Consider the following 26,083-nt stretch of genomic DNA (forward strand, 5'->3'; position numbering starts at 1 on the left):
TAAAAGCAAAAAACAAAAAAGAGAGAAAGAAAAGAAAAAGAGAAAGTGGGGCAGGTGGATGATGAAAAAAGCCCTCTCCCAAAGGTTGGGACCCATAGAAAGGGGTTGACCTTCCTGTCTCACCTGGGAGCTTCCCTTTCTTCTCCCAGCCTCCAAACCTGGGAGATCTTCCCTTCCCTGCCTCTCACGCAGGGTCTTTCACCTGCGAACCATCACCTTCCAACCTCATTAAGCCAGAGTAGAGGACATAATGAACAAAAAAAAAAGCAAAAGCATAGAGGATAAAAGGAAAAAGGAAAACTACATGAAGAAAAAGATAATAAAACATAAAAAGAGTGGTGAGAACTTCTGATTCTCAGTCTCTCAATTATGTAAATAAAGATTACTCAGAATATTCAAAGTGTTCACTGCAGGAAGAAGAAGAGGAGGAGTTTGGATTTGATACCCTGCCTTATCACTACCCGAAGGAGTCTCAAAGCGGCTAACATTTTCCAACCCCACAACAAACACTCTGTGAGGTGAGTGCTAGAATATTCCATTCCACCTTAAGAACAGACGTGTGGAATTGTTGTATGTCACATGTCTGTTTACACTCCAACATCTGGGTTGTTTGTTTACTGACCGAGGCGGTGAATTCACTTCTCAGCAGTTTGAAGCTTTTCTGACTGAGAAGGGAATGTAGCATGACCTCTCAAGTCCTAGGTCTTCCTGGGAGAATGGACTTTGTGAAAGGGCGATCAAACTTTGCTGCAAGACCTAAAAACCTTGTTGCATGATGCCAATCTTCCTGAGCAATATTGGGCAGAGTCACTCTCTAATTTTGTTTACATGTATAACAGGAGATTGTCTTCACCTATTGGCTGTACTCCCCATGAGAAGATGTTTGGTAAGAAACCCTACGTCAAACACATGAGAATCTTTGGTTCTGACATGTGGGTCCACACCCCACAGAGCAGCAAGCTTGGAAAGCGTGGGTGTTAGGGAGAGCCAGCACCCCTTGATTTGTAGTGCTCAGAGGAGATAAAAATCCAGGCACCCAGCCATAATCTGTTATCTTTATTGCACTTGGCATATTTACAAGCAGTTCAAGAAAAACAGTCCGTTCATCATGGCAAGTTGTTCCTTCTGACACTTCTCTTTTTGAGGTGGGGCAAACACCACCAACTTCTCAGCCCCCTCCTCCTCCTGTGACAAGAGGCATTAACACTCGGAAGTTCCTCCTCCCTCTCAGTGTCACTCCCCTCTTCGTCTTCCCTTTCCTCTGAGGGCGAGAAACTGCTGATTAAAGGAAATCTTTCCCTGTAACCTCCCCTCTCTACCTGCAGTTCCCTGACAGTGGGGCACATGGTTTGTTCATGGGGTACGAAAAAGGTGCATACAGGGTACTCATGACTGACACTAAGACCATATGGTTTACAAAGAGTGTTGAGTACAATCCCAAGTGGGGGGTGTGGTGTGTGGGAATTTTCCAAAGTCACTCAGAAGATGAGGATGATGAGGTAGCAGAGGAAGCTGAGGATGATGATCAGAGTTCGGATTCCAGCTCAGTGGGCGGTGCAGCTGCTGATGTCAGCGACAGCGATGACAAAGCAGACTACAAAAGCACAAATGCCTCTCTCAGACCATCTGATGCGTCTGACACTGAACTGGAAGAACCACTGTTCACCATTGGCCACCATTCTCCTAAGAAAGAGGAGATGAGTGCAGAAGACTTGCATCTAGTACGCAGATCTGAAAGGGCCACAAAAGGCAAACCTCCAAAGAGGTATCCTGATGAGTTTGCTAAAACAGCAGTTGCTGTTATTAGTAGCTCAGAGAAGGTATGGGAACCTTTAAGCTTCTAAGAGATCCAGGAGTTAACCTCTAAAGATGCTGAGCCTGAAATTCATCTAAAGATGAAGGCTGAAATTGATTCCTTGAATAGGAACTAAACCTGGGAGCTGGTGCCAATAGTTCCAGGAATGAGGCTGGTGGACAGCAAATGGGTCTTTAAGGCCAAGACAGACCAGAATGGCAAGGTTGTCAGGCACAAAGCCAGATTGGTCACCAGAGGTTTTTCACAGGTACCAGGACAGGATTACCACGAGACCTACTCATCCACCGTCAAGTATAAGAGCATTAGGCTAATGTTCACGATTGCTGCAGAGGAGAAACTGCACGTTTCTCATCACGACGTGAACACAGCTTTTTTGTACGGGTTTTGGGGGGAGAAGCTGTATATGCTTCCACCTGATGGAATGCAGACACAGAAAGGAATGGTCTGTAAACTACGGAAATCCTTATATGGTCTCAAGCAGAGTGCCAGGTGTTGGAACACAGAACTCACTGAGACATTGCTTTCTCTTGGTTTTCACCAAGGCAAAGCTGATTCATGTGTCTTTGTCAAGGAGGAGGGGCAAAACAAACTGTATTGTTTGTGTTTTGTTGATTATATTCTTCTGTTTTGGATGAATCAGGCTTTGTACCAAAGCACCCTAGCTCAGCTGAAGGAGCACTTTGACATGAAGCATCTTGGTGAGGTATCCAACTATCTTTCTCTGCAGGTGGAGAGGCACCAAGCAGGTTATTTTCTGGTACACCAAACACAGAAAATCGTTGATGTATTAACCAGGCTGAATTTGGTTGATGCAAACCCAGCAGACACACCGATGGTGACAGGTTACCAGGTAGATAGTACTGCTGAAGCGTTTTCTGACACCACGCTGTACAGATGCATTCTAGGCAAGCTGAATTTCATTGCTAGATGTTCAAGACCTGTCATAGCTGTAAGCACTAACCTGCTTACCAGACATGCCAACAATCCTACTGTTCAGGACTGGAAAGCTCTGAAGCGCATAGCCCGCTATTTGAAAGGGACTTTGCACTACAGCTTGAGGTTCACCAGTCAGAAGGCTGGAGGTCTTGAAATCTTTGCAGATGCTAGTTTTGGAAGTGACACCACGGATGGTACAAGCACTTCTGGAGTATGCTACATGTACAACCACTGTCTGTTTGACTGTGCAAGAAGCAGACGACAGTAAGCCTAAGTCCCTATGAATCAGAACTCAATGCCCTGCCATTTTCACTCATGGGTTGTGAATGGTTGATGCAACTGTTTCAGGATGTCAGGGTCAAAGTGACATGTCCTATACAGGTGTATCAAGACAACAGTTCCTGTCTGGCTTTGCTGGCCTCAGAGAGTTGCAAGCAAAGGACCAAATACTTGCAGATAAAGTTACATTGTGCAAGGGAGTGTATCCAAAAAGGACTCATTCAGGTGTCCTACATGCCAGGAAACGAAATTCCTGCAGATCTGTTGTCTAAGGTTGTTAACAGAGAACAACTTCAGGTTAATGTACAGAGGTTGCAGTTGGGTTGAAATACTGCAGCACAGGTGACACAGGTTACAATGAAAGATGTTAGAATATTCCATTCCACCTTAAGAACAGACGTGTGGAATTGTTGCATGTCACATGTCTGTTTACACTCCAGCACAGCTTGCTGGGAACTTCCGTTTGTTATAGCTTTTGCTTTTAGCTGCCTTGCTCTGGACACAAAGGAGATCAGACATGTTTCCTTTTGTCCTGATGTATTATGAATAAACTGCTTGTAAATATGCTCACACAGCCTCTCCTGCCACTTCTGTTTGCGCGTTTACTCTGCTGAGTTGCATGCCCCAGCTTTTGAAGCTCGGGTCGCAGATGCTGCAACAAGGACTGGAGATCGCCCGGCACACTGGCCGGTGGGCTGGAGCCAGCTGGGGGGCCTGCCAATTGCCCCCGTTTCCTTGATTTCATGCCAACAACAGGGTTATGGGTCCAGATCCACGGCGCTTACACGAGAGTAAGGCTGCTCATGGCTGTTGTATCGACCTGGCAAGTAGAGAGGTATGTGGAGTGAAGCATTTCCCCACATAGAGGGCCTTTGATGTCCGTGCCAAGCAATTAATGCCAGAAAGAAGCAGGCTGCATTGATTTACGACGTGCTAAGATTTATGACCTGTGAAGAGCTCAGTTCCTGGCTGAAGTAAAAAGCAGGAATGGATCTTTTACAGACTGCGTCTGATGGGGCTCCCTGTCCACGTTTAAATGGACAAAATTATCAGACCTGGGCAAAGTACTGCAAGGGTCAATTGAGACGGCTTGGAGTGTGGCACACTGTTTCTGTAGATCCCCCGGCTCAAATCACAGAAGCATGGTCTGCAGCCAGCTCCAAGGCCATGGGGGCAATTCTCCTGTCAGTAGTTCTGGAGGAGTTAATTACACTGGCAGGCAAGACCACTTCGTGCCAGATGTGGGACGGGTTGCGCGATTTGCATCTGAGAACAGAAGCTGGGTCTGTATTGCTTTACTTCAGAAAGTTGCACAGAAAGAAGCTTGAGCCAGGGGGAGACCTGAGAGCCCATGTATTGAACTTGCAGAAGTTAAGACAGGAATTAGTGCATAGAGGCTTCACTATGCCTGAGTCTTTATTTGTTGTCCTGATTTTGGACTCCCTGGATGAGATTTACCATGCTGTGACAAGCCAGCTGGCTACTCTACCTGCCCAAGACCTGACTGCAGCAAAGGTTTTGGCTGTCCTCCAAAATGAGTATGATCAGAGGAACGCAGCGGACCCTGGTTGCATGCTTCAGGGGGAGCAGACTGCGACATCACCTGGAACAGCATTGTGTTAGGATATTTCCGTTCCACCTTAAAAAGGAGCAGGATGTTTGTGTCACAGCCTGCGTATTTCCTGTCTCACAGGATGTTTCTGTTGTGTCTTTTGCTTTCGTTTCTCTCTCACTGCCAGACATCTCTAGCAGGCAGTCATGGATTTTCTTTGTTCTGATCAACGCTGAATAAACTTGTAAATCATGGAACTTTGAAGTGTCAGGCATAGCTCTAATGGCTTTAGCCCAAACGTAGCAGAGTTTTCCTGCACAGCGAAAAAGCTAGTTGAGGTGGAAATGACTAGTCAGCTAGACTCAGAATAACTATTTACAGGATTTATTAAAAGGGAAAAGAAACCAGCAGAGTTTCTGCATACAAAACAAAGCAAAATAAATCCTTTCTTTCTCTCTCTCTCCTAACCATACACAGCACTCCTACTCCTAACACACCTAACACACCAAACTGTGCTAGCATTCCTAGATAACAGAGTTGAGTGCTGGTCGTTAACCAATCAGAGTAAGTAGTTTCTAGGTCAAGCAGACCTTGGCTTTCTGCCAAGAGTAAATTGACACTGCCTTGAGTTAATTGTGTGAAGCCAGAATCTGTAAGTTTTCCATGAGAATCAATTAACAGAAACTGAACACCCCCTCACAGATTCTGCTGGACAATTAACATCAAATAACACCTATGTAGGAGATTATTTTTCCAGCAAACCTAAACTCTTGCACATTTGCTTGTTCTTTATCTTTGCCAATGGTTTAGTTAATACATCTGCTACATTTTCTTCACTTGATACATAAGTACATGTGATTATATTGTCTTGTACACAGCAACGCACATTTTGGTATTTTACAGAGATATGTTTGGAACGTGATTTGAAACCCTCTGTTTTACTTAAGGTTATACAAGCCTGATTATCAATGTAAACTCGTACTGGTTCTCCACAATTTACATTTAAATCTGCTAACAAATGCTTGAAATAAACCACCTCGTTGCACAATTCACTCAATGCGGCGTACTCTGATTCTGTTGATGACACACTTACAATGTCTTGCTTGCGTGACCGCCAGCTAATTAAAGCTCCACCGACCATTATGACTAGTCCTGTGACAGATTTTCTATCTGGCAAATTTCCCCAGTCACTATCACAATAGCAAACCAACATTTCATCCTCTGAAGAATTTAATTGTAACATATAGCCAATTGTCTGTTTAAGGTATCTCAGAACTTGTTTTACCCCTTTCCAGGCATTTAGTGTGGGTTTTGAGACCAATCTACTTAATATGCCTACTGCATAGCTAATATCAGGTCTGGACCACTGTGCTAGATACAATAAACTTCCAATTACAGAATGATATACATCAGGATGTTCAAATTCAGGACTCTCATCTATATGAAGTGTTTTTATGAAACCTGGATCCATAGGCACCACTGCCCCTTTGCAATCCTGCATCCCGTATGTAGTCAGTAGTTGTTTAACTTTGTTCTGCTGACTAATTAGGCAGCTGCCATCTTGGGCCCAGCACACTTCCAACCCTAGATATGTCCTAACCGGGCCTAAGTCTTTCATTTTGAACTTACTGGACAATTGCTTGGCAAACCTTTTAGTTTGTTTATCAGTTTTGCAAGCATACAATACATCATCTACATAAATCAGACAAAACTCTTGATCACTGCCTGTACCACGTACATAAACACAATTGTCAGCTGTACTCTGCTTGAAACCAAATGACACTAAGGCCTCATGGAAACATTTGTTCCAAGATCTTGCAGCCTGTTTGAGACCATATAGAGCTTTGTTTAATTTCAACACTCTATTGGAACCTGTCTCATAACCAGGCGGTTCGGCTAGATACAGGTCTTCTGATATTGATGCATGTAAATATGCAGTCTGGATATCAAAATGGTTTAACAGAAGTTTTCTCTTTGCTCCAAGCGTTAGAATCAGCCTTACACTTTCCGCCTTAGCAGTAGGGGAAAAAGTCTCGTCATAATCTTTTCCAGGCCTCTGAGAGTATCCTTGAGCCACTAAATGAGCTTTGTATTTGTACTTTCCTGTCACCAGAGGTTTAAGTTTGTACACCCACCTGCAGCCTACAATCTTTGCCCCCTCAGGCGCTGCTACTGGTGTAAAGACCTTGTGCTCATTCAGAGAGGACACCTCTTCCTCCATTGCCTGTTTCCAGAGCTCTGCCTCCTCTTTTGGCAATTTTAACACCTCCTGGAAACTCTTGGGCTCTGCAATTACACTAAACACATTTGCAGTATCCGGAGAAAAACGCACCGGAGGCACTCCTTTGTTTTGTCTTTTAGATCTTCTGGGAGAAAATTTTTCTTCTGACCCACTTTCCTCCTCAGAACTACGACCTCTCTTTTGTTGCTTAGCGACTGGTCTCTGGCTAATTCCACTTTCTTGAGAGCTCTTATCTGAACTTTCCTCCCCCTCAGACTCTGATTCTCTATTGTCAGGGGTTCAGGAGCAGAGGCACAGGATAAGGAGGAAATGGAGAGTGAAGGGGAGGAGTCCGAAGGAAATGTCAGCGATGACAGCGATCCGAGGTCTCTGAGTCTTTCCATTGAATCGGACGATTCACAGAAAGGAGCTCCCATGGTCAGGGCAAGGGGAGTGCCCAGGGGGACACCTCGGGAAGAAGGGGGCAGAGGGGACTCAGAGAGTAGCAGTTGGAAATCCGGGCCCACGTCCCCCCCAGAGTGCAGTAGGGGGGAGGAGTCCCAGGCATCGGGATCAGGTGGCGCGCTGCCAGCGGGAGAACATGAGGCAGGATTGACCACACCTCCGTCGGGGAGTGAGGAAACGGTCATCAGGAAAGTTAAACGCGCGCGCGCGCGCCAAGTTCAAATGTACAGGAGGGAGGCACAGTTGGCAGCCCGGGAAGAGAGCCAGGTCCCAAAGCCCGCCGAAGAGAGCGGGAGGAGTCAGGGGGGTCATCGTCAGCCTCAGAAGAATCCAGGGAGACAGGGGCCCCGGAGGGCAGCAGGACCCAGAGGAGAAAGAAGAGGTGGAGTAAAGCTAGAGTCTTAAACTGGTGTACAGGGGGCGGAGACTCAGATGGAGCTTTGCCGGTCTAAAGCCTAGACGTAGAGCTGGAGCGCTGCGGCGTGGAAATGGAAACTGTACTTCAATAAAGACTTTTGTACATAAATACCAGCCAGCGTTGGTCCTCTGTGAGCTGGGACCAGGAGCCAGCCCTGACAGTAAGCTCCATCTCACGAAAAATTTTCCACCAAGAACCTCGCAACGTGAGTCTACGTAGCGAGGGGAGAGAAGTGGTGTTTTGCGAGCTCACAAGAATCAGGCAAGATGACTACAGAACAGGAATGGACAGACCTGCGAAATGCTGTGGTTCAACTCAACGCAGAGGTGCGTGCCTCCAAAAAGAGGGAAGAGGAAATGGATACAGTCTGCAAGGATCTCCAAGCCAGGTTGGACATGCTTTCTAGACAAGGGCAACCGGGACCCAAACCAGAGGGCATAGGGTTGGGGAAAAGGGGAGGCAGCCTGGTATCCCATTTCGACGGGAGTTTACCACAGTACCCTAACTTCCGAGCAGACTTGCTCTTTGCGCTGAATCTGCTGGAAAAGGACTTTAGAGATGAAAGAGAAAAAGTGGGGTTTATCCTATCCCATTTGCATGGGGAAGCCAAAGCGTGGCTGAGAAATTTATGGAGAGATGATGATCCGGCGCTCCGAGATGCGGATGCGTTCATTAAAGCGATGGATTCGTGTTTTTTATCAAAGATAGACATCGATATTGCCAGAAGAGATATACATGGGCTCAAACAAGGCAGAGCCAGTGTAAGGCAGTATCATGCCCGCTTTTTTGCACTAGTCCACGCGCTGGGGTGGGAGAAGAATTCTGCTCCAGTCAGAGACCTTTTCTGGGAAGGATTGAATGCAAATGTGAAAGATGAGATTGCAAGGGGAGAGAGACCTAAGAGCACTCAACAAGTGGTTCAGAGGGCGCTGGAAATCGGGGTGCGTTTGGAAGAACGTCCATGGAACAGAGACGAAGGGCGTTGGGGACGTACACCAGCGAAAGCACCTCCCCTTTTTCCCAAAGATGCAGCGCGTGCGCAATCCACACCCCCCCAAGGAGGGGGGGAAGAACCGATGGAGATTGGAGGTGCCAGGGCTCAGTCAGCGACCAGAGCCTTACCACCGGGAGCAGCCAAAGCGAAGCTTCCTAGAGGGAACAGGAAGTGCTACATCTGTGACAGTGCTCAGCACATGGCGAAAGAGTGTCCCCAGAGGCTCCATAAGCACACTGCAGCCTCTGCAACAGTCTCAAACACAGCTTACCAGGGAGAACCACTGCAGGGAAACGGCAGAGTCTGGCTGGAGGAAGAAGCACTGGGGTCCAGCCAGACAAGTCAGTGAAGCAATCCCCAGAGATTTTGCAGCCCACAGACCCCCTCCCACCCAAACCAGTGGTGCAGCTTACAGCGTTGCTTCAACTGCCCAATGGACTCACTATGGAAGTGCCAATTACCATTGACTCTGGGAGTAACGCGGACTTTATAGGACTGGATTTCATTCAAAAGCACAAAGTAGCACTACTGCCGGCCACGCTGCCTTTGCAGGTGGTCACGGTGGATGGCAGGGAATTGCTGGGGGGGCAAGTGGTGCACCAAACGCCTCCCATGGTGATGCAAATTGGCAATCACCGAGAAGTCATCAGCTTCAATGTCACCCACCTGTCAGACACGCCTGTAGTATTGGGCATGAGTTGGCTGCACAGGCACAGTCCAGCGCTGGCGTGGTACCAGCGCCAACTGACCTTCGGCTCCTCCTACTGTGCGGAAAACTGCATTCTGCCTGACCAGGAAGGGGGAGAAGATGACCCACAGCTACAATTAGGAACGCTGCAAGCAGTGCCACTCAAGTATGCAGCGTTTTTGGAGGTTTTCTGCGAGAAAGAAGCGGACAAGCTGCCTCCCCACCGGCCCTATGACTGCAAGATTGACCTCCTGCCTGGGGCGACGCTGCCAACAGGGAAACTGTATTCCATGTCTGAAGACGAGATGCAGGAACTCAGGGAGTTCATAGACCTCAACTTGAAGCGCGGTTTCATCCGGGAGTCGAAGGCAGTGGGGGGCAGTCCTGTATTCTTTGTGAAGAAGGACACGCCCCAAAAAAGACTTGTGGTAGACTTCAGAATTTTAAATTCCAGAACCAAGCCCACGGCCTTTCCCATGCCCAAAATAGACGACCTGCTGGCAACGGTGAGGAAAGGACGCGTTTTCACAAAGTTGGATCTGCGAGGGGCGTACAACTTGATCCGCATACGGGAGGGCGACGAGTGGAAGACTGCCATGTTCACGCCCCTGGGCACCTATGAATACAGAGTTATGCCCTTTGGATTACAAAATGGCTCTCACTGTTTTCAAGCCTTCATGCATCACGTACTGGCGGGTCTCCTCTACAAGAAATGCGTCTGCTTCCTGGACGACATCCTGATATTCTCAGAATCGGAGGAGACCCACGAGGGAGACGTCAAGGAAGTTCTGCAGCGACTGCAGGAGCATAGGCTGTACGCCAAGCTGGAGAAGTGCCAGTTCGACAGGAAGGAGGTAGATTTCCTGGGCTACAAGTTGTCGGACAAGGGGCTAGCCATGGACAGCGCCAAGGTTCGAGCAGTGTTGGACTGGAAGAGCCCGCGCAACCGGAAGGAGGTCCAGCGGTTTGTGGGTTTCGCCAACTTTTACCGCAAGTTCATCAAGGGGTTCGCGATGCAAACAGCGGCCATTACAGACACGCTCAGCTCCAAGAAGAAGAAATTCATCTGGACGGAGCAAGCGGAGCAGTCCTTTCAGAACCTCAAGCGTCTCTTCTCCTCCGAAGAGCAGCTACTGCACGTGAATCCCAACAGACCAATGAGGGTTGAAACGGACGCCTCAGACAGAGCCGTGGGAGCTGTACTGTTGCAGCAGGACCCGCAGGGGAACTGGAGACCGTGCGCCTTCTACTCTCGAAAGCTCAGCAAGTCAGAGCAGAACTACACCATCTGGGACAGGGAGTTGCTGGCCATTCATGCAGCATTCAAGGCGTGGCGGCACTTCCTCATCGGAGCCAAACACACAGTGCAGGTTCGCACGGACCATAAGAACCTGGAGTACTGGCGCACGGCAAGGTTCCTGAACCAGCGGCACATACGATGGGCGGAGTTCTTTGCAGATTTCGACTTCCGGATAGAGTACATCCCAGGCGACAACAACATCATGGCAGATGCACTGTCCAGGAAGCCGCACCAGCAGCGGCCAAGCACATTTTCGCACCGGAAGCGTGGGCGTGCGCTTCAGCAACCGTGGACCTGGAAGCTGTACGTCGAGCGCTGCAGGAAGACCCCTTTGCACAAGCCAAGATGGAGGAGGTGCACAAGGGCACGGTGAAGGACGATGAGTTCCAGATACGTGACGGATTGCTCATCCGCAGAGGGGCCCTCTTCGTACCGGGAGACGACCTCCGCGCGAAAGTACTGCAGCAGTTGCACGACGCACCCACCGCCAGGCACTTTGGCAAGGAGAAGACGGCAGAATTAGTTGCCAGAGATTTTTGGTGGCCCAAGATGCGGGGGGAAGTCGCGGAGTACGTCGCGAGGTGCGACACCTGCCAAAGGGCCAAGTCAGTGCACAAACCTCCGGCGGGACTGCTCGAACCGCTGCAAACCCCGAGTGCATCGTGGGAGAGGGTGGCCCTGGACTTTGTCACGGATTTACCCAGCTCGACGGGCAAGACAGCAGTGCTAGTGGTGGTGGACATGTTCACCAAAATGGCCCACTTCATTCCGTGCGCGAAGGTGGCCACGGCGGAACAGACCGCCAAACTGTTCATAGACCACGTCTTCCGGGTGCACGGTCTGCCACGGTCTATCTTGTCCGACAGGGGGCGGCAGTTCATCTCGAACTTCTGGCAGAAGCTAATGGGTTTCCTGAACGTCAAGATCAACCTAGCATCGGCGAGACACCCGCAGACCAACGGACAAGCGGAGCGAGTCAACGCCATCATGCAGCAGTACCTGAGATGCTATGCAAATCAGCAGCCGGCAACATGGGTGGACTACCTGCCGCTCGCTGAGTTCGCCTACAACAACACGAAGTACGTGTCCACGGGCGTGACACCGTTCTTCGCCAACAACGGGAGGCATCCCAGAACCTTCCCGGGATTAGAGAGACTGGGGGAGGGGGAGCCACAGGCAGCGGAAGTCTTAGCGTCAGAATTGCAGGAAGTTCATGAACAGCTTCGGAGGCAGTTAGAATTAGCAAAGCACGCATACAAACTGCAGGCTGATAAGCACAGAAGGGTTGGGGAAGACATACAGGTGGGAGACTGGGTTTGGTTAGCAGCCCAGGCAGTGCCGACCAGATCGTTAGCGAAGAAGAAGCTCGGACATAAGCAGCTAGGACCTTACCAAGTCGAGGCACGGATCAATCCAGTGGCCTTCCGGTTGACACTTCCGGAGGGGTCCAGAATGCACCCAGTGTTCCATAGGTCAGTGCTCACGCCCTACAAAGCACCTCACAGATTTCAAGCGCAGGGCACAGCACCAGACCAGTATAGGGAGACGCCCACAAGGAGGGGGTCGCCACGAGGGGAACCCATCAACCAGGTCACAGAGATTTTAGACTCGAGATGGGGGGAAGAGGGAGTAGAATATTTCCTCGCCAAAGAAGGTACCCCGGCCAGCGCCAACAGTTGGGTGCCGGACTATGCCTTGGACGAGCCTCTTCTCAAGGAAGAGTTTCATGCCTTGTTCCCGCACAGACCCATGCCAGCCGAGTATTTCGACGACTGGCTTTTCACACCCACGCTTTCAGCCAGCACGTTCCAGGGGTTCACCTCGGACGACGAACCGGCACTGGACACACGCTCCCCGGAGGGATCGCCCTCAGGGTCTGCCTCAGGCCAATCTTTGTGGTGGGACGATCGACCAGAGGAGCGGTGGAGCAGGAGGTGAATGGGGGGTCCTTGGCAGGCAACGGCCCCAGAGGTGAACGGGGGAGAGATGGACATGGACGTGCTGGGGGAGGACCTTGGGTTCGAGCACGGCGGCACAGAGATGGAAGCAGAGGAAATCGAGGTCGGCGAGAGCACGGAGGACGAGCTGGACTTATCCGGTTGGATGCACGCCAAGGGGGACGAACTGTATCCGCCAGCCACCCCCACAACGACGGAGCACCCGGCACCCGCGCCTGAAGGAGGGGAGGGGGGAAGGGGGGGCTTCGAGGGGGGGATGGATGTCAGGGGTTCAGGAGCAGAGGCACAGGATAAGGAGGAAATGGAGAGTGAAGGGGAGGAGTCCGAAGGAAATGTCAGCGATGACAGCGATCCGAGGTCTCTGAGTCTTTCCAGTGAATCGGACGATTCACAGAAAGGAGCTCCCATGGTCAGGGCAAGGGGAGTGCCCAGGGGGACACCTCGGGAAGAAGGGGGCAGAGGGGACTCAGAGAGTAGCAGTTGGAAATCCGGGCCCACGTCCCCCCCAGAGTGCAGTAGGGGGGAGGAGTCCCAGGCATCGGGATCAGGTGGCGCGCTGCCAGCGGGAGAACATGAGGCAGGATTGACCACACCTCCGTCGGGGAGTGAGGAAACGGTCATCAGGAAAGTTAAACGCGCGCGCGCGCGCCAAGTTCAAATGTACAGGAGGGAGGCACAGTTGGCAGCCCGGGAAGAGAGCCAGGTCCCAAAGCCCGCCGAAGAGAGCGGGAGGAGTCAGGGGGGTCATCGTCAGCCTCAGAAGAATCCAGGGAGACAGGGGCCCCGGAGGGCAGCAGGACCCAGAGGAGAAAGAAGAGGTGGAGTAAAGCTAGAGTCTTAAACTGGTGTACAGGGGGCGGAGACTCAGATGGAGCTTTGCCGGTCTAAAGCCTAGACGTAGAGCTGGAGCGCTGCGGCGTGGAAATGGAAACTGTACTTCAATAAAGACTTTTGTACATAAATACCAGCCAGCGTTGGTCCTCTGTGAGCTGGGACCAGGAGCCAGCCCTGACATCTATGTTTACCTTCAGAGTCATGAAGCTCCTGAGAAGGTTCAAACCAAACCTCAGTATTGGCATGTAGTCTCTCCCAGCCACTATGTTCACAAAAATTGGCATTCCTGGAGATCACAATGCCATTTGTCCCCTCAGCAAAGCGGAAACCTTTTCCCAGCTCCTGGTAACCCACAAACACTAACTGTTTGGTCTTAGGATCTCCCTTCTTTCTCATTTGTTTTGGAATTAATACCCAGGCTTTTGACCCAAACACATGCAAATGGTCAATTTTGGGTTTTTTGTGAAACAATTTAAAGTACGGAGTTGTACCTATTGTTTGATGAAAGAGCCTATTTTGGAGATAACACGCGGCGAGCATGCTCTCCCCCCAATAAGACATGGGCAAATCAGCATCATCAAGCATGGCAAACATCATATCTTGTAAAGATCTATGTTTTCGCTCTGCAACGCCATTCTCCTCTGGGGAAAAAGCGTTCGTTTTTCTATGCCCAATGCCACGCTTTTGTAACCAATCTCTAAAAGCATTTGACATAAATTCGCCACCTCTGTCTGTCTGAATCCTTTTGAGTTTAATGGACAGAAATCTTTCCACAGATGCCACCCAGCCTTTAAACTTAGTGAACACATCACCCTTATTCTTCATGGGGAAAACCCAAGAGTAACGTGTGGCGTCATCCACAATTGTTAATGAAAAACGCGATCCACCCCTGCTTACAGGAAATGGACCAATTACGTCCATGTGAACCAGCTGTAGCGGTGACTCACTAACTCTGTCACTTCTGGGGTAAGAGACTCTGTGGGTTTTAACCTTTTTACAAACATTACAATCAAGGTACTTGTTACAACTCTTTAAATTACCCCCATCAGCCAATTCAGACATTTTTAGTACACTTTTCCAGCCAGCATGCCCCATTTTCCTATGCAATAAGTGCACACAGTTGTCATGTATAGCTTTGTTATTCACTGCAGGCTGAGATTTACTGACTACTGCTGCAACTTGAGATCCTGCTTTAAGCCAAAACAAGCCTCCCTCTGACTTAGCAGTGCCTAAAATCTCACCAGCCTTCTTAATAATGCAACTGTCTCCTTCAAAATACACTTTAAACCCAGCTTTTAGCAAACAATCTACAGACATCAGATTGCTCCTTAATGAAGGTACACAAAGTACATTTTGCAGGCATTCACGAAGACAAGGAACAAAAACTGCACCCCCCGAAATCACTTCGGAAGTACTTCCGTCTGCTAGAGTCACCTGGCTGCGCTGTGCTGAGTTCTTGGAAACAAACAATTCATCTGAATTTACGATGTGCCGAGACGCTCCCGAATCGACCACCCAGACAGCTTGTTTCTCATCAGCAATCTTGACCTCTGCGGTCACCAGCTGAGCTGACTGTTTTCGTTTGAAGAATTTCTTTTTACGCTGCTGCTGCTGCTGATCTCGTCTCTGCTCCTGCACCGGCCACTGAGACTTGACCAACTCCGGACATTGTTGTTTTAGATGCGCTGAAGACCCACAGCGGAAACAACGCCTAACAGCAAACGCTGACTCCTCACCGGTACGCTGCTTTTGCGTCACCTCTGGCACGGCATGAGAACTCCTTCCAAACCGCCCGCCTGTAGAAGCCTCTGCAGCAAACGACCTTTCTTGCCTCTTCTGCCATTCTTCAATCAAACGCCCAGTGACATAACTGACTGATAAATCACGCTCCTGTAAACCTTCTAGAGACAAAACTAAATTATCCCAGCTTTCCGGGAGAGAACTCAAAATAATAGCCACCTTCTCCTGCTGGTCTAACGCACAGTCTCTTTCCTGTAGCGCAGTAAACTTTAACTGTAAACTGTGTAGGTGTTCCTGCATTGTAACCCCAGGCTGTAACATTGCCTTGTACAATGCCTTGCGAATGGACAGCTTGGAAACCGCTGTCTCACGCACATGGAGTTCTTTAAGTGCTTGCCACACACCTCTAGCTGTCTTGATTCCCCTCACATACGGCAACTGGGAATCTTCCAGCCCCAAGACAATTGTGGCCCTTGCTCTTTGATCTTTATCAAGGTCTTCATCATCAGGCTTCGCAGGACACTTACTCACCACTTGCCAGAGACGATCCCTCTGCAGCACTGCCTGCATGCGTTCCGACCACAGCAAGTAATTGGAGTCATTCAGACGCTCAAAAGCCATCTGAACTGGTTGTGAGGCCATCTTGAGAGTGATGTCCCTGGAACCCGGAACCAGCTACTCACGACCACCGAGAGAGAAAACAGGAACCACAGCAACCAGCATTCACACGCTGCGTCTGTTGTCCTTGTGTCCACTGCGTCACCAGCTCACAACAGTCAGGAACCAGCCAGTGTCCATCTGCTGCACCAACAGGAACAACAACTTCTGGAACTACTGGAACCAACACCGTTGATGCTGACACCACCACAACTCAGGCTGGCAGCACAATACCCATAACCTCATGGAACTTTGAAGTGTCAGGCATAGCTCTAATGGCTTTAGCCCAAACGTAGCAGAGTTTTCCTGCACAGCGAAAAAGCTAGTTGAGGTGGAAATGACTAGTCAGCTAGACTCAGAATAACTATTTACAGGATTTATTAAAAGGGAAAAGAAACCAGCAGAGTTTCTGCATACAAAACAAAGCAAAATAAATCCTTTCTTTCTCTCTCTCTCTCCTAACCATACACAGCACTCCTACTCCTAACACACCAAACTGTGCTAGCATTCCTAGATAACAGAGTTGAGTGCTGGTCGTTAACCAATCAGAGTAAGTAGTTTCTAGGTCAAGCAGACCTTGGCTTTCTGCCAAGAGTAAATTGACACTGCCTTGAGTTAATTGTGTGAAGCCAGAATCTGTAAGTTTTCCATGAGAATCAATTAACAGAAACTGAACACTCCTGGGTGCATCTTTTGCTGTGTGAACTCTGCTGATAGAGTGTGCAAGAGCTCTGGACCTTTGGCAAGCTATTTCTGGAGCTCCTGTCGCTAATTGCTGATACTGCGTGTCTATGGGAGATTGATGGACGTCCGGAGACGACATGGGGGTCAAGATGGACTTTGTCTCCCTGGCAGTATCCCAACAACAGGTTTCGGGCCCAGATAAACAGCACTTACAGGAGAGTAAGACTGCGGCAGACTGCTAAGGTATGTGGCAAAAGCAAAAGCAAGTGAGGCTTTTCGTTGCCGCGGCAAAGTGCCTTTGATGTCCGGCTGGCTTAATTGGCCTGGGAGTCGAGCCAAAGGCTTCGTGATTTATGGGCAGCCAAGATAAGAAGCCTCTGAAGTGAAAAGGGGCTTGGCTAAAGTGAAAATCTGGGATGGAGTTTTTCCAAGCTTCTCAAGCTGCTTCTGAAGCTGCTGAGTGCCCAAAGCTAAATCGGCAAAATTATGAGGCCTGGGCTGTGTGGTGTCAGGGTTTACTTCGACAGTTTGGAGTGTGGCATACTGTGAGTGAGGCCCCTCCAGTTCCTCTGACAGAGAGATGGAAGACCCAAGATTCAAGGGCCATTGACATAATAGTCTTGTCCGTCTCTCTGGAGGAAATTGCCACGCTAGCTGGCAACACCACTGCTCGTGGGATGTGGAATGCTTTGAAGCTGGCCCATCTGCCAGTCATCCCAGCCCAGAGTTTGACTGCATCGGAGGTCCTGGCTGTTTCCCGGAATGCAAGTGAATGCAGGGATGCCGAGGGCACCGGTTGCAAGCTGCAGGGGGAGCTGACTGTGATGTCATCCCAAGCAGCATTCCAGCCTCCAGGGGGAGCCAAGGAGTCGGCAGCTGAGAGCTCTGTTTCCCGTGGGAACCAAGGTCATCGTCTTTGCAGAGGCTGGAAGGCCAGAGGTAAACAGAGTCAGAAGCCAGCAGATGGCCAGAAGCAGAAGGGGGGGGTGAAGAGCCCATGCCAGTGGAAAACAAGGCTTTGTTTGCTGGCACAGCTTCACCAAAGGCTAAAGGCAAGTCTCATGGCCAGGAGCAGGGGGGCAAGCAGTTTAAGCCCACGCCGGTTGAAAACAAGGTTTTGCTTGCCAGAAAAGCTGCTCCAAAGGCCCAGCCCAGATTTGTTGTTGATTCTGCTGCGACCCAGCATTTGACGAAAGATAAGCATCTGTTTATCTCCTTCAAACCTCAAGATGGTGAGGTCCACCTGGCTGATGGAAGGACGTTGCGGATCGCAGGAGAAGGGACTGTGAAACTTGCAAGTCTGCGCACGACCATCAAAAATGTACTTTATGTTCCAGGTGCTGTGAACAATTTGCTCAGTGTCCCACAGCTGATTGGGCGTGGTTTTCAGGTTTCCTTCAAGAGGAGCGGCTGTGTCATCAGGAAAGGCAAAGAGGACATTTTGCATGCAAAGTTTATGGATGGCTTGTTCTGTATAACTTAAGATGACAATGCTGTTGATGTGTCAAATGTCGATTCTTGTTGTGTTGCACAAACTAACAAGGTTCTTCATGCAGGTTGTGTTCATGAAGCACACAGAAGATTTTGTCACATGTCTTGGCAGGCGCTGGCCAAGATGCCTGGACTGGTTGAGGGTTTGAACATCAAACCCTGTAAGTTTCACATGAAATGTGTATCTTGTGCAGAGAACAAGGTGAAGGTTGCTCCAAAAGGCAAGGAGTCTAGCAGGCAGGCTTCCAAACCCTACCAGCTAGTTCACGCAGACCTGGTTGGTCCTCTTGCGCCCTCTTTGGGTGGAGCAAGGTACTTCATGGTTCTAATTGATTCCTTTTCCAGGTACATTCATGTGTTTATGCTTGAGCAGAAATCTCAAGCGTTTCCTAGGTTCAAGGCATTCTGTGCTTGGTTGGAGAATGCTCACAGTAAACGTATCGGCTGTCTCTTTACTGATCGAGGCGGGGAATTCACTTCTCAGCAGTTTGAAGCTTTTCTGACTGAGAAGGGAATTCAGCATGACTTGTCAACGCCTAGATCTCCATGGATGAATGGGCTTGCGGAGCGAGCAAATCAAACATTGCTGCAAGGACTGAAAACAATGTTGCATGATGCCAATCTCCCTGATAAGTTTTGGGGGGAGGCTCCGTCGACGTTTGTTTACACTTTTAATCGCAGACTGTCATCACCTATTGGTTGTACTCCCTACGAGAAGATGTTTGGTAAGAAACCGAATGTCAAGCACATGAGAATCTTTGGTTCTGACATGTGGGTACACACCCCACAAAGCAACAAGCTTGGGAAGCGTGGGACACATGGTTTGTTCATGGGGTACGAAAAAGGAGCATACAGGGTATGGATGACTGACTCTAAGTCCATTAAGTTCACAAGGAGTGTTGAGTACTGTCAGAGCTGGCTCCTGGTCCCAGCTCACAAAGGACCAACGCTAGCCGGTAGTAAAGTATCAAAGTCTTTATTGAAGAATAGTTTCCATTTCCAAGCCTCAGCGCCCCAGCTCTACGTCTAGAGTCTAGACCGGCGAAGCTCCGTCTGAATCTCCGCCCCCTGTACACCAGTTTAAGACTCTAATCTTACCCCACCTCTCCCTTCTCTCCTTTCTCCTCTGGTCTCCTCTGACGCAGACGTTGACCCTCCTGACTCCTCCCGCTCTCTTCGGCGGGCTTTAGGACTTGGCTCCCTACCCGGGCTGCCAACTGTGCCGCCTTCCTGTACATTTGAACTTGGCGCGCGCGCGCGTTTAACCTTCCTCTTAACCGTTTCCTCGCTCCCTGACGGAGGCGTGGTCAATCCTGCCTCATGTTCTCCCGCTAGTAGCGCGCCGCCTGATCCCGATGCCTGGGACTCCTCCCCCCTACTTCCCTCTGGTGTGGACGCTGGTCCAGATTTCCAGCTGCTGCTCTCTGAGTCCCCTCTGGCCCCTTCTCCCTGAAGTGCCCCCCTGGGTACTCCCCTTGCCCTGACCATGGGAGCCCCTTTTTGTGAATCCTCTGATTCACTGGACAGACTCAGAGACCTCGGATCGCTGTCATCGCTGACATTTCCTTCGGACTCCTCCCCTTCGCTCTCCATTTCCTCCCTCTCCTGTGCCTCTGCTCCTGAACCCCTGACAAGTACAATCCTAAGTGAGGGGAAAATGTGGGAATTTTCCAGAGTTACCCAGAGGAGGATGAAGGTGATGTGAAAAAAGCAGGTGATGCTAAGGAAGCTGAGGAAGCTGAGGATGATGATGAGGACGATGATCAGAGTTTGGATTCCAGTTCAGTGGGCGGCGCTGCTGCTGGTGTCAGTGACAGTGATGACACAGCAGACTACAAGAGCGCAAAGGCCTCAGTCAGACCATCTGATGCGTCTGACAATGAACTGGAAGAACCACTGTTCACCATTGGTCACTTTTCTCCCAAGAAGGAGGAGATGAGTCCAAAAGACTTGCGTCTAGTACGCAGATCTGAAAGGGCGACCAAGGGCAGACCTCCAAAGAGATTTGCTGATGAGTTTGCTAAAACGGCAACTGCTGTTCTTAGTAGCTCAGAGAAGGTATGGGAACCTTCAAGCTTCAAAGAGGTTCAGGAGTTAACCTCTAAAGATGCTGAGCCTTGGCTTGATGCCATGAAGGCTGAAGTTGATTCCTTGAACAGGAACCAAACTTGGGAATTGGTACCGGTAGTCCCAGGAATGAGACTGGTTGGCAGCAAATGGGTCTTCAAGGCTAAGACAGACCAGAATGGCAAGGTTGTCAGACACAAAGCCAGATTGGTTGCCAGAGGTTTTTCACAGGTACCAGGACAGGATTACCACGAGACCTACTCACCCACAGTCAAATATGAGAGCATTCGACTGATGCTCAAGATTGCTGCAGAGGAGAAACTGCATGTTTCCCATCATGACATTAATACAGCTTTTTTGTACGGCATTTTGGGGGAGGAGCTGTATATGCTTCCACCTAATGGAATACAGATACAGAAGGGAATGGTCTGCAAACTGCGGAAATCCTTATATGGTCTCAAGCAGAGTGCCAGGTGTTGGAACACAAAACTCACTGAGACATTGCTTTCTCTAGGTTTTCACCAGGGCAAAGCTGATCCGTGTGTGTTTGTCAAGGAGGAGGGACAAAACAAACTGTATTGTTTATGTTTTGTTGATGATCTTCTGATGTTTTGGAAGAATCAGGCTTTGTACCAAAGCACCCTAGCTCAACTGAAGGAGCACTTTGACGTGAAGGATCTTGGTGAGGTATCCAACTATCTTTCTCTGCAGGTGGAGAGGCACCAAGCAGGTAATTTTCTGGTACACCAAACACAGAAAATTGCTGATGTATTAACCAGGTTGAATTTGGTTGATGCAAACCCAGCAGACACACCGATGGTGACAGGTTACCAGGTAGATAGTACTGCTGAAGCGTTTTCTGACACAACGCTGTACAGATGCATTCTAGGCAAGATGAATTTCATTGCTAGATGCTCAAGACCTGACATAGCTGTAAGCACTAACCTGCTAAGCAGACATGCTAATAATCCTACTGTTCAGGATTGGAAAGCTCTGAAGCGCATAGCCCGCTATTTGAAAGGGACTATGCACTACAGGCTGAGGTTCACCAGTCAGAAGACTGGAGGTCTTGAAATCTTTGCAGATGCAAGTTTTGGAAGTGACACCACAGATGGTACAAGCACTTCTGGAGTATGCTACATGTACAACCACTGTCTGTTTGACTGGATGTGCAAAAAGCAGACAACAGTGAGCCTAAGTTCCTGTGAAGCAGAACTCAATGCTCTGTCATTTTCACTCATGGATTGTGAATGGTTGATGCAACTGTTTAAGGACATCAGAGTTTCTGTGAAATGTCCTATACAAGTGTATCAAGACAATAGATCCTGTTTGGCTTTGCTGAACTCAGAGAGTTGCAAGCAAAGAACCAAGTACTTGCAGATTAAGCTACATCGTGCAAGAGAGTGTATTCAGAAAGGACTTATTCAGGTGTCCTACATGCCAGGAAATGAAATTCCTGCTGATCTGTTGTTGAAAGTTGTTAACAGAGAACAACTTAAGGTTTATGCTCAAAGGTTGCAATTGGGTTGAACCACAGGTACTACAGGTTACACGGAAAGGGAGTGGATGTTAGGATATTTCCGTTCCACCTTAAAAAGGAGCAGGATGTTTGTGTCACAGCCTGCGTATTTCCTGTCTCACAGGATGTTTCTGTTGCGTCTTTTGCTTTCGTTTCTCTCTCACTGCCAGACATCTCTAGCAGGCAGTCATGGATTTTCTTTGTTCTGATCAACGCTGAATAAACTTGTAAATCATGCTCTCCTGGGTGCATCTTTTGCTGTGTGAACTCTGCTGATAGAGTGTGCAAGAGCTCTGGACCTTTGGCAAGCTATTTCTGGAGCTCCTGTCGCTAATTGCTGATACTGCGTGTCTATGGGAGATTGATGGACGTCCGGAGACGACATGGGGGTCAAGATGGACTTTGTCTCCCTGGCAGTATCCCAACACATTGCAGCCACCAGGGGGGAGCTAAGGAGTTGGCAGCTGTGAAGTGCCTGTTCTGTGGGAACCAAGGTCAAATCCAGCAGGATTGTCCAAAGGCAAAAGGTAAACAGAGGAAAAAGTCTGCAGATGGCCGGAAGAACGGGGGCCAAAAGCCCAAAACAGTGCAGAACAAGGCTTTGGTTGCTAGCACTGCTTCTGCAAAAGCCAAAGCCCGATTTGTTGTGGATTCAGGCACGTCGCAGCACATTGCGAGGGACAGACACTTGTTTATCTCCTTTATGCCACAGGATGGAACAATTCAACAGGTTGATGATAAGACTTTGCGGGTTGCTGAGATTGGAACAGTGAAGCTGGCAAGTTTACACACCACCATCAGTAAAGTACTGTATGTTCCTGACTAGGCAGATAATTTGCTCAGTATCCCACAGCTGACTGAGCAAGACCTTGAAATTTCCTTCAAGAAGGGGATCTGTGTCATCAGGAAGAACAATGAGGACATCTTGCATGCTAGTTTTGTAGATGGATTGTTCTTGATAACTTATGATGACACTGGTGTTAATGTGCCTAATGTTGAATCTTGCTGTGTTGCACAAACTAACAAAGTTCTTCATTTAGATTGTATTCATACACACCATCGAATAATTGGTCACCTGGGATGGCAAGCGCTAGCCAAGATGCCAGAGAAGGTTCAGGGTTTAACCATCAAACTCTGCAGGTATTAAATGAAATGTGTCTCTTGTGCAGAACACAAAGTTAAGGTTGCACCCAAAGGCAAAGTGTCTAGCAGGCAGACTTCTAACCCCTATCAGCTAGTCCACGCAGACCTGGTTGGTCCACTTGCACTCTCTTTGGGTAGTGCAAGGTACTTCATGGTTTTAATTGATTCTTTTTCCGGGTACATTCATGTGTTCGTGCTGAAGCAGAAATCAGAAGAGTTTCTAGGTTCAAGGCATTCTGTGCTTGGTTGGAAAATGCCCACGGCAGACATCTGTGTTGTTTGTTTACTGACCGAGGCGGTGAATTCACTTCTCAGCAGTTTGAAGCTTTTCCGACTGAGAAGGGAATGTAGCATGACCTCTCAAGTCCTAGGTCTTCCTGGGAGAATGGACTTTGTGAAAGGGCGATCAAACTTTGCTGCAAGACCTAAAAACCTTGTTGCATGATGCCAATCTTCCTGAGCAATATTGGCCAGAGTCACTCTCTGATTTTGTTTACATGTATAACAGGAGATTGTCTTCACCTATTGGCTGTACTCCCTATGAGAAGATGTTTGGTAAGAAACCCTACATCAAACACATGAGAATCTTTGGTTCTGACATGTGGGTCCACACCCCACAGAGCAGCAAGCTTGGAAAGCGTGGGTGTTAGGGAGAGCCAGCACCCCTTGCTGAGTTGCATGCCCCAGCTTTTGAAGCTTGGGTCGCAGATGCTGCAACAAGGACTGGAGATCACCCGGCATACTGGCCGGTGGGCTGGCGCTAGCTGGGGGGGGGGGCTGCCAATTGCCCCCATTTCCTTGGTTGCATGCCAACAGTGAGTGGGGCTGAGAGACTTCAAAGAAGTGTGACTAGCCCAAGGTCACGCAGCAGCTACATGTGGAGGAGCGGAGACACGAACCTGTTTCACCAGATTACGAGTCTACCGCTCCTAAGCACTACACCACACTGGCTCTCAATGCTAGTATCTAGCTGTATTCCATGATTATATCCAGCTGTTTCTCATTCAGCTAGACGATGTTTTCCCAATCTTCAACCCCAGACACCCCAAGTTCATTCTCATTTCCACAAAAAAGTCCAAAAGGGGCTCCCCAGTTGTTATTATCACTACATGCCTAGAATAGTCTTCTTCTAATCCGGTATGTGGACCTTATCTCAAAAGCAAAAATAAAAAACCAACATCCATTATAAGGATAATAATCCATAGTTATCCACTTGTTGTATATTCATTAATTTGTACCCAGTTCCATCTCTTCCAATCCCATTTCCTGTTGGCCATGATTTTCCGTCCTAATTTGGAAAAAAGTTCCTTCCATTTCCTCTTCTTCCACCCCCCCCCCCCAGAGAATTGGCACAGGCTTGGTAGTTTTTTCCTCTGAATTCACTCCACCTTGTACACAGGATCATTTCTCTCAGCTCTATCTCTGCCATCTCAAGATGTTTCTTAATGTCTGTTAATGGTTTCATTCCCCTCCTCCAGGATCACAACTTAATCATTTGTCTGTTCCACTCCTCCAGCCACCTGTGTGAAGGTCCTTTCCATTTCATTATCTGCTACCTCTCACTTTACCATTCTACTCTCATATTCAGGCAGATCTTGATCAGTATTTTTTTCAAAGGCTCTGTGTATTCTTTGGTCTGATCTTCTCTGATCCGTCTTCGTTCACCATATTATGCATCTCAGCTGTGAGCTATCATATTCTCAAATGTGCAACTGTTCTCACAGAGCAGTGGTTCCCAAACTTCCACTGCTCCCACCCGCAACTACTTGGAAAGTGCTATGGGTGTTTGTTAGTTTCTGTTTGCCACTGAGCAGTGCTTTGGAGTCACAAGACTCTGTTTACATTCCACACATTCCATACTGTTGGAAGTCTCATGGGAGATGGATGTGACGTTAGTGGTTTCCTGTTCCTTTGTTGTTCAGTTGCTCTCTGCTTTCACAGAGAGAGGATGTGTTTTCAGTCTGCGTAGTAAGAAACAAACTCTTTAGCCATGTAGCCCAAACCTATCATCACTTTCGCATGCTGCTTTGATTCTCTGCTGGATAGGAATGTGCCTGGGGCTTCATCAAAGGCTCAGGTCGTTAATCCCGTCGGGAGGCGATTACGAAGGACTCGGCCAGAGCAAAATGAGCTTTATCAGCTTGGCCGAGCGAAGATCCCAACATTTTTGGTTCCGAGCCCTGAATAATGGAATGCAGCTCTTATCTTCTCTGCGTGTCAAGACGATTGATGAGAGGTATGTGCTCAAGGCCACAAGGCCAGTGGAAGTGATGATATTCCAGCTGAACTATTTAAAATTTTAAAAGATGGTGCTGTTAAGGTGCTACACTCAATATGCCAGCAAGTTTGGAAAACTCAGCAGTGGCCAAAGAATTGGAGAAGATCAGTCTACATCCGAATCCCAAAGAAGGGCAGTGCCAAAGAATGCACCAACTACCGCACAATTGCACTCATTTCACACGCTAGCAAGGTTATGCTTAAAATTCTACAAGGCAGGCTTAAGCAGTAGGTGGACTGAGAATTCCCAGAAGTGCAAGCTGGATTTAGAAGAGGCAGAGGAACCAGAGACCAAATTGCAAACATGCGCTGGATTATGGAGAAAGCCAGAGAGTTCCAGAAAGACATCTACTTCTGCTTCATTGACTATGCAAAAGCCTTTGACTGTGTTGATCACAGCAAACTATGGCATGTTCTTAAAGAAATGGGAGTGCCTGATCACCTCATCTGTCTCCTGAGAAATCTCTATGTGGGACAAGAAGCTACAGTTAGAACTGGATATGGAACAACTGATTGGTTCAAAATTGGGAAAGGAGTACGGCAAGGCTGTATATTGTCTCCCTGCTTATTTAACTTATATGCAGAATTCATCATGCGAAAGGCTGGGCTGGATGAATCCCAAGCCGGAATTAAGATCGCCGGAAGAAATATCAACAACCTCAGATATGCAGATGACACAACCTTGATGGCAGAAAGTGAGGAGGAATTAAAGAACCTTTTATTGAGGGTGAAAGAGGAGAGCGCAAAATATGGTCTGAAGCTCAACATCAAAAAAACGAAGATCATGGCCACTGGTCCCATCACCTCCTGGCAAATAGAAGGGGAAGAAATGGAGGCAGTGAGAGATTTTACTTTCTTGGGCTCCATGATCACTGCAGATGGTGACAGCAGTCACGAAATTAAAAGACGCCTGCTCCTTGGGAGAAAGGTGATGGCAAACCTAGACAGCATCTTAAAAAGCAGAGACATCACCCTGCCAACAAAGATCCGTATAGTTAAAGCCATGGTTTTCCCAGTAGTGATGTATGGAAGTGAGAGCTGGAC

At 48.6% G+C, this 26,083-nt stretch overlaps 1 long non-coding RNA gene across 1 annotated transcript in view; it reads right to left on the reverse strand.

Moving 5' to 3' along the window:
- Nucleotides 1–26,083, reverse strand: part of LOC310668891 — a 37,532-nt gene that overhangs the window by 401 nt on the left and 11,048 nt on the right. The window lies entirely within an intron of this gene.

Source organism: Podarcis tiliguerta (assembly GCF_965153285.1).
Source record: "Podarcis tiliguerta genome assembly, chromosome: W".
Lineage (NCBI taxonomy): Eukaryota > Metazoa > Chordata > Lepidosauria > Squamata > Lacertidae > Podarcis > Podarcis tiliguerta.